Here is a 10236-nt window from a genome sequence, read left to right as displayed (position 1 = left end):
AAAATTTCATTGATCATACGTATAAAATATATATTTATAATTGTTTAATTAGCAATTATTAAATTGCGTTAATTAATTTTCAAAATACATATTTGATAAACAAGATGATTTAATTCAATTAAATCTGAAAATAGAAAAACTAAAAAGAACATATAAAAGAACAAGGAGGACTTCTTGAAGGATGTCCATGGCCATCCTTAAGAGTTTGTGGAGAGGTATTTCTACCCCTCCTAAAAATATAATATATTTTTTATTAATTATAATTGTTAAGCAATGTTTACAAGTAATTTAGACCTCATCAGTTCACATATCTACTTACATCTTTTAAATAATAATACTCCTTGACATTTGTTTTTTAATATTTCTTCCAGTCCACTTGACATTTGTTTTTTAATATTTCTTCCAGTCCAAATGAACCCTGCACATTTCACATTTCACATTATTAATATATACAAAATCATCAAATGATGCATACGGCAATAATTGACTCTCGCTGTTTATTGCTGATATTGTTCTGTTCTCCAATGCATGACAGCCTGCTTTCTCATCAGAATGGGCTTCGGTGGGAGAGGGATGAGTGCCAATCAACCACTCAACTACCCTGAACTCACCATTCAGTGAATAGGTTGATATTTTTCCTCTCAAAGATCAACAAGAGAGCACTCCTATAAAGGAAAGCATCTAACACTCATATCCTATCTAATAGATTAACAGCTAAAATACATTCTTTTAAGACTGTCATACATTTGAACCTATGAACACCATTGCACATTACTAAACAACAATAATACGAATTTATAATTAGCAAAGAAGAGAAAGGGGTCTTACACTTGGTCCAGTTTGAACACCATTGCGCTCAACTATGGTTTCAAACAAACAGTTAATATAGTAAATATATGTAAACAGACAAGCTTTTTAAGCTTTTTTGGAATTGCCAGTTCTTCATTGTAATTCAAAATACCAAATCAAAGCCAACAATATATAACAGCAATTCAAGGCATTATCAAAGGACAATAGGATGATATGATGCAGAAGAATGAGTTAATCCCTGGTATAAGGGTTCTTACATGCAAAAACTACATTCCAGTCCATCTGGTAGTCTGTTATGGTTTTGGTTGGTGAGTATCATACATGCAGTATGCAGTACGCTGATTAAGTCCCAGGTGCTGTACTCAAAACACAACAGAAAATATTGAAGTTAATGACGTTCGAAAACAATTGAATGACAAAGGGGAATGGAGGTGTACAGGTGAATTAACAGATGTAATTAACGAGAGTATTCAGGCTGGAACAAACTTCAATGTGAAAGCAATGGACGTGAAATACGGACAAATTCAACTGAAGCAGAAACAAATATTAGAATGCAGAAAATTGAAAATACTGGAGTTGAATTTGAAATGCAGACAAATTCAGATAAATATGATTCCAAATATATAATTTTGATTCAAGAAGCTCATGACTTGCGACAATAAAGGAAAAAATGGGATTGATTTAGAACAGAGGAAGAATCAGGCATAGTGTTATGGAGAAGGCTGGTTGAAGATAAAGAAGAATCCACTGTGAACAAATAAGATGAAGAACAGTATAAAGAAGCATAAGCGAGTTGTCAAGACAATACATTGCCAGAGGATCCAGAGAAGGAAATGGAGGAAAAATCAAGCATAGTGTTATGGAGAAGGTTGATTGAAGATAAAGAAGAACCCACTCTGAACAAAGATTCGGAAGAACAGCACAAAGAATCAGATGAGAGTAGTCAAAACACAACAGAGGAAGAAAATGGGATTCAACCTTCTTTCATTGCCTTTACCAAATTATTAACTTAGTCTTTATAATAGGTCCCTCGTTGTATCACGAAGCTCAACTTCCAGTGTCAAATTGCCAGGGTCTTTCATTCCTGCAGCCAAAGAAATCAAAAAACATACAGATACTTATATTGAAGTAAATCTGAGGGATAAGTTGGTAATAAACTTGACTTCCTTGGCAAATTATTAAGAGGATGGTTTGTAACTCAGATAATCTACCTGAACAAACAATTTAAAATATTACAGTTTCTATCGAGCCCTGATTCCAAGAGACTCAATGACCAAGCAAAGGCTACTAAGAAAGTCTTCGTCTCGGTAATACAGAAGTGCTGTGCTAAGTGAGGCAATGATTGGGAGGAGAGGCTTCAACAGTACTATGGGAATATAGAATGAGCTACAAAGTTCCAAATGATGTGGAGACAGAAGAATGATGTGAATTTTCATGGTTGTCTTTTATATACATGACAGCTTTATATAAACCCCAAGTTACAATGTAAAGTCACTCCGAATTAGACTACAAAATAAATCTCTTCTTTTAGCATATTTGAAAAAAATAATGGAGAGCCAATCAATCTTTTCTGAATCTTAGGAATGAACTACGGTTTTAGACTATCAAACTTATCTTGAAATGAATAAGCTAGTATTGTAGCTGATAATCTAATGCATAAAAGCTCGTTTTCTCATCAAAATGGGCTTCAGTGGGAGAGGGATGAGTGCCAATCAACCACTCAACTCCCCTGAACTCACCACTCAGTGAATAGGTTGGTATATTTCCTCTCAGAGACAACAAGAGAGCACTCGACTGACACATTTTTTAAGCCTATGATTTAGGTCTAAAGGAATCCGTCTAACAACATATCCAATCTAATAGATTAACAGCTAAAATGCATTCTTTTCAGAATGTCATGCATTTGAACCTATGAGCACCGTTGCACATTACTAATTAACAATAATATGAATTTATAATTAGCAAAGAAGAGAAAGGGGTCTTACTCTTGGTCCAATTTGAACACCATTGTGCTCAACCGTGGTTTCAGAAAAACAGTTATTTATGTAAACAGAGAAACTTTTTAATCTTTTTTGGAATTGCCAGTTCTTCAAGGTAATTCAAAGTACCAAATCAAAGTCAACAATATCTAACGGCAATTCAAGGCATTGTCAAAGGACTATAGCATGATATAATGTCAGAAGAATGAATTAATCCATGGTATAAGTGTTCTTACATGCAAAACCTACATTCCAGTCCATCAGATAGTCTGTTATATTTGGTTTTGGTTGGTGAGTATCATACATGTAGTATGCACTATGCAGTATACTGATTAAGCCTCAGATAGTCCATCGAGCCTTTATGCTGTAGTCAAAACACAACAGAAAATATTGAAGTTAATGATTAAAAACTATTGAATGATAAAAGGTGAATGGAAGAGTACAGGTGAACCTTTGAAAAGCTCATATGATATTATCATGGACAGAAAAGGGCCTGAATATATCTTCAAAACAGGTAGTCAATTGGGGTGGTAGATCAAGGAAGATGCCACGCAGGTGGGAGATACCTGTGCCAGGCAAGAAACTGAAAATAGGGTTTACAAAATTTGTCAGTGTGAAACCAGAACATATGTATTATGCACAATGAAAGTGGGATTGATTTATAACAGAGGAAGAATCAAGCTTAGTGCCAGTTGAAGAACCCACTGTGAACAAAGAAGCGAAAGAACATCATAAAGAAGCACAAGGGAGTAGTCAAAACAATACAGTGCCAGAGGATCCAAAGAAGGAAACACAACAAAAAATATTGAAGTTAATGACGATAAAAAACAATTGAATAATAAAGGGGAGTGGATGAGAATATTCAAGCTGGAACAGAAGCCAGGAAACAAGAAATTCAAAGCACTGGAAACCAAAGTGTTTTGACAGAAAATGGAGAGCAACCAAGTTGAAATGCAGACAAATTCAACAGAAGTCAAAACAGAAATGTGGACAAATTCAACTGAAGCAGAAACATATATTAGAATGCACAAAATTGAAAATATTGGAGTTAATTTGAAATGCAGACAAAATCAGTAGATAACGAAACAAATATTGAAATGCAGAAAACTAAAAGCAATGCAGGTGAAATACAAATAGATTCATTGATTACAAAACAGAAAACGAAATCAGAATGCAGAAAATTTGAAGACCATGAAGCTGAAACACTGAAAATATCAACAGAAATCCAAGGCACTGGGTACAAATTCAACAGACACCGGACTGAAGGAATCTGAAACTGAATCTGAAACCCTGACGGATTCCAAAAGCACCAAAGCACAGAATGCTATAAATATCGATTTAAAATAGCAAGCTTAACCCCTGGCAAATTCCAAGGTTAGCGTGAACCCATAGTTGAAAAGCATTGTGAATTCCATGGACAATAAAATAAATGGGTAGAATCAGATTTTAAAATAAATGGGTAGAATCAGATTTTAAAATAAATGGCTGGCCAAATAGGTGAAGAAAACAAGATGGTGGAGAAATTCAATGAAAAAAACTTCCATCTTGGAAGGTGAAGATGAACATGCTACACTTGAGAGCAGATCTATGGATTGAACTGAAACATGTGGGAGCAGAGAGAAGGCAAAACATTAGCTAGAATCTTTCTTGACCTAAAAGATGCACAACTGTCGCATGTGAGCAGATGAAAACCTAAAAGGAGGCTTGTGATACACTTCGGATGCATTGTGTCAAATGTTTCAGATAAAGGACATGACAACAAGGTTGCAACTGTGAAGAAAATTCTTTCAACTAATAATGGATGATGAAGAATCAGCGTCATCATGCATCAACAATTTCAAATCTATGTTGAACCAGTCGGCTCTGATTGTTCTTCCACTGGAAGAGGGTAATGCTATGACTCTTATGGGGTTGGTGCTCTTTGTGGGCACACAAGCTAGTCTGTAACTCCAACGTCGAAACTATAGTTGGATTGAAAAAAGACATAAGAGTGAAGTCAAACATTCTCATTGCCTTGTATGTTGGAATAAGACACCTTAAAAAAGAAAATCTAGACACCATTGATGATGAAGTTCTTCAAAGAATAAGAAATTAAAATGCCACTATTTCAATAAGGCAGGTTACCATCCAAAGGACCACTGCAAGAAAGCAATCGATCATGCAGAAGCAAACCTCGCAAACCCACACACAAGTGCAGCAAATGAAGGAACTAGAGGGTAAGCTACTTGTAACAGAGTTGGCCACCACTGTAAGTGATCAAAACCTTTGGTATGGTGATTCAAGAGCTTCATGACATACGACATCATGTAAAGATTTACTTGTGTCATATGCAAAAACTCTTTAATGAGAAGAAGGTTTATTTGGGTGATGATTCAAATCACAAGATCTATGGAGGGGTGATTTTGGTAGAGCTCTGAAATTGTATATGCAAACAAATTCGCAATGTACTGCATGTTCAAGGGTTAACCAAAGATCTGTTATATGTGGATAAAATGGTCTCTGGCTTATCTCAAAAGTCATAACCAATCCTCACTTGCAAGAAAGGGCTCATGAACAGGTGAAAAAAGAGTTGAGAGGAGTCTGTTGTGAAGTGTTACGTTTAGAGGATTTGGAGAAGCTGTGCAGTTGTGAAGTAGACACTGAGAAAGGAGTCAATTCCTTCCTTTCTCAGGTGTCATATCACTATAGGAGTGCTTTTTAATCAGCCAGATGAGTTTAGAGTCGAGAGATTCCTAGGCTGATGACTTGCAGGAACAGAGCTTATTATGGAATTTGTTAACAGGAGCTGAAAAACATTTGCAGAAAACAGAGATTCTATCCTGGGGAGGAAGGGCAGGAGGAATGGAGACCCTGCTAGGATTTCACGCCATCTGGAGAGGCTTATTATGCTAAAGTTCCGAGGCAGAGGAGAGGGACAAAAAGATTACATGTGCTAACATAACATATTATGGAATTTGTTAACAGGGGCTGAAAACATACCATATTATGGAATTTGTCTAATAAATTTGCAGGAACGGAGCATATTATGGAATTTGTTAACAGAGGCTAAAAACATACCTCTTGCTACTAATCATAATGACTCCATGCTGGTGACCAATTCCTCTGCACAGATATGCTATGAAATTTGAATAGAGTTGCATCATCCACAAATATGTATAATTGCTTGCTTGCAATTGCACATTTCACCCAAAACAACAAGTAGAGAAAGCAGATTGCGATGCCCTAATGTCTTCATCTCCCACTTGAACTCTGTTTCACTCTGCTAGCATGTCCTCAGCCTTGTAAAACACCCCTGTCCTGTCACTCCTCGAGATGCTTGTCTTGAAATAAAGCAGCGAACGCTCCAGGTAATAATCACAATATACCGTAAAGCACCTCCCACCCCAAGCCATGCTATGAAATACAGCAGCGAATGTCTATAATTCTCCAGACCTAATGATCACAGTACTACCGGAAAGCACAGCCATGCTATGAAATTGTATAATTGCTTGATTGCAATTGCAAATGCATCTCAATCTCATCACAGAAGACAATTAAAGGTATGAAAATCTAGCCGTTTGGACAGTTACTGTTGTTTTTTTTCTCTAAATTTCTTTCAATTGTCCGTTGAAAGGAGCGGCCTCTATGAATCTAGAAATTACTGTTGTTTTTTTCTGCCTCTGTGAATGTAAAAATTGAACTCTAAATTTAGGCTGGTCTGTAATTTCAGATACCCGGGAACTCTAAATTACACAGGTGAAAAATGTGGAAGTATCTTCTTGATAAAGAAACAGATCAATAAAGTTTTTTACTGATCAATTTACTTGGCCACAATTAAAGTGATCTATGTACAAGAATGATTTTGAGATGACTAATTTAAGTAATAAAATAATTTAGGTAGGATAGTGGAAATTAATTTTTGAAGTTAGAAAAATTCAAATGATTTTCTTTTGTTACAAATCCAGTGAATAGTTCATATAGTAAATTTGAGTTTGGTAAGTATATTAAATCTAAGCCTCTAGATTTTATGAATTATTGGTCAAATGTACATTAATTGGATTATAATGGTTGGGAGGCCAAAGTGGCCAGTTTTATGAATTATTAGTCAAATGCACATCAATTTTCCAATAATTTATTTTATGATGATTCATTTGAATTTGGGATATGCATAAATTAATTCACCCATATATTTGGCAATACTAGAGTAAATTTTTACAATGTATGTGGACCTAGGTCATCAATAAAATTCACTATGTATGAGGACCCATTTCCTTAATATCATTTAAACTCCATGCTAATCCGATGTCCATATTCAACATGAAAATTACAATGTGTGTGTTTTGTTGAGGTCTAATTTGTTCAACATTTTTATGTACCATTTTATAAGCACATGAAGGTTGTCAAATTATTACTACGCTATTTAAAAATCTCCCGAAAATTTTCAGATATGAATTAATATAAATATAATTGAAGCTCTTATTAATATTCACATCTTTTATTCACTGTTTAAGCTTTCAATTTGGATCATAGGCGAGTTACAACTACACGGGTTGTTGCATTAGTGAGTTAGTGAAAACCTCAAGGTAATTAATCTCTTTGTCATTCTTACTTCATTCTTATAGATGATATTGAGTGTAGAGACATCTATGGCAAAGGGATCTATAATCTATTATTCTTTCTTAAACAAAAATATATTTTGGTAACATTTATTTCATGAAAGATGTTGAGTAGGAATAAGGTTATTGAAAGTCGCCAAGGGAGGTCATCAAAATGCATAACCATAATGTCATACTTTGGCAATGTTTACAATCCATCATATGGAGTTACAACATTAGCACTTGCACCAAACATTGACGAACACGAAACACCTTTGATGGAGATTATAATGAGTTATGTCACGCCACATTTTAACCTGTAGGGAAAAAACTCAATTATTTTTTATAAAATTATTGATGTAAATTCAAGTCAATTACCCCATCATGCTCATCAATTTTGGATTCCTATATGCATCGGGTGACATTGCTCATCCTCAACACATTACCTAAGGTGGGGAAATGAATAATTACTAAGATGGGACCCTGTAATCCATCTTGCACACCCTACTTCGATGATGATTGGTTCTTAACAACTACGCTTCACTATTTGAGTGTACTTCCGATTTGATAGATTAGTTAATTAAACTTGTTCAAACTCATATGCCTTCAAGTCTCATTATCGAATCATACCAACATGTTACCTTATTATTTATGCTAACCCTCCCTCATTTTTAATTTTTATTGATATACTTAACTTTGACTCTAAGAATTACACTAGATAATATTAATGTATTCAAAATATTATTATTATTATTACTTACTAATATTGTTGTTATTATCACTTATCAACTTTGTGTTTAATCATTCCCCAAGGCAATTGTTGGCTAATTTTCTTAGTCACATAAACATTAATCTTGACAATATAGTTTAGTATCCCTACTATGTGTGAATGTATGGTCATTGAGATGTACATAACACATCTACGCTACTGCTAGTACTACTATGATTAAAGTTAATTTTTAATAAATACTAATACCATAATTAAATTATTATTAATATCAATAAAACATTATTAATATAAATGTCAATATTATTGTATAGTTAGACTACATGCTTCAACCAAGATAGTGAATAACGATATTGTTATTTTTCCTCACTAACATCAGAATTATATTTCAATAGCACCACTTTTGATATTAATTTTGTATTCAACACCAACATTTTTACCACCGAGGTCCTTGTACAAAATAACTTGATGATAGTAATTTGAAATGTTGTTACTATGTATATAAATGTCCCCGACTCTAACTAATACTACTTAAGTAAGATTAGGGTTGTTATTATCAATTTTAATGCTAGCAAAATTATGTGTAATACTAATTTAATTTACTTATGAAACTAAACTACTATCGATATCGATATTAATAATATCATTATTATTATTACTAATATAGATTAATGCTCCATTAGAAATAGTATCTTATAAATTATTTGGACCTCTGATCTATGAAGGTAATGTGTAATTATTTCTTATACATATAGTGTGGGATTTCGATTGGTAAGGAAAAATGAGAAGGAATCTAATTTATTATAGACATTGAGAGAAATTGGGTTCAAATTATAGATACATTTAAACTAAGATATGCTTACATGCTCATGCTATATTGAAAGTCAAAATCCATACCTTGAAACGTTACTAACGAAACTTTCACATGCAATGAATATATAATACTTATCAAATTGATTCTCGTACCAATTGAAGAGAAGATTTTTAGTCTATTTATTTTTATTAATATTTATATTTTTATCATTGATATAAATCATATTATTATTACTATTATTTCTAATATCACTATTATTATTAACAATACACTCAACTAATATTATTAGCTTTAATATTGATTATTAATATTAGTAATTTTATCATCAATATTAATTTTGTTTTCATTTTAATACAGGTAGCCCAATGACCCATTTTAAATAATACATGATAACTTTTAAATCAAACCCCACACATTTAATTATGCATTTGTCTTTTTGAAAGATAAGAGTCATACCCTAAAACCAAAAAGAGGTTGGCTCTATTTCTTCGATTCCTAACCCTAAGCATTATTATGCCCTATATCTAGGCACATTGAGGATGGGTGGTGACCAAAATAGAGCAAAAATGGTCTCAATGTGGTGGCTAGGCTTGCCAAGAAAGAGTTTGTAGAAAGAAAAAAGGGATTTGGTGGTCGCCCAGGGGAATTCTAACATTAATTGGAGAGGACCCAGTAGTTGAGCATGTTCCAATTGTTGTGAGAGCAGTTGTTGATTTAATACCCATACATGTTGATTTAATGTCCATTTTTTTTGACAACATTGCACCAATAGTTGTGACTTTAATACCCATAATTGAATGAAATGTACCCTTAGTTGTAAAAAGCAACCAATCATGTGATGCCACATTAGTTGCACGAGTATGGGGGCCCCTTATGCACGACTAGTGATCTCACCTTTTTTTGGATTGTTTTGGACACCTTGGCAAAAAGCATGCTGATGTGGCCCTAAAATCTTAGCTATAAGCAAACGACTTGCTAAGTAAGTTGTTGTAAAAATTTAGGAGTGATTTGAAATTGCCACGTATGATTTTGAGAAGTGCAAAGTTAGGGTACTCAACTACTGGGTCCTCTACCATAAATTGCATGTCAATATCTAAAGAGGCAATGCCTCTTTATCATTACTCTTCTAGTCAAGCTACATCTCGCCCTAATTGTGAGCTATGAATCACCCGCATTATATATTTTTGAACTACAAATAAATGGTATGGAAATGGATCATGGCTCTTACCTAGAAAGGATTTACCTTTGGATCCTATTTTTTACTTTACCTATATTATCTAGTTTACTTTTTCATTTTCTTTTAATTTAGATGGGACAATTTCGAGAAAATCC

At 33.8% G+C, this 10236-nt stretch overlaps 1 long non-coding RNA gene across 1 annotated transcript; it reads right to left on the bottom strand.

Moving 5' to 3' along the window:
• Positions 1-776: 776 nt before the first annotated feature.
• On the bottom strand, positions 777-6582 carry LOC131070968 (uncharacterized). Its single transcript, XR_009112441.1, has 4 exons — positions 5847-6582; positions 3026-3153; positions 1789-1894; positions 777-1166 (listed from the first exon to the last, which is right to left on the bottom strand). It is a non-coding gene; the product is annotated as an uncharacterized LOC131070968 (long non-coding RNA).
• Positions 6583-10236: the final 3654 nt, after the last annotated feature.

The sequence above is a fragment of the Cryptomeria japonica genome, chromosome 4 (assembly GCF_030272615.1).
Source record: "Cryptomeria japonica chromosome 4, Sugi_1.0, whole genome shotgun sequence".
Lineage (NCBI taxonomy): Eukaryota > Viridiplantae > Streptophyta > Pinopsida > Cupressales > Cupressaceae > Cryptomeria > Cryptomeria japonica.
This window is presented reverse-complemented; position numbering and strand designations above follow the sequence as displayed.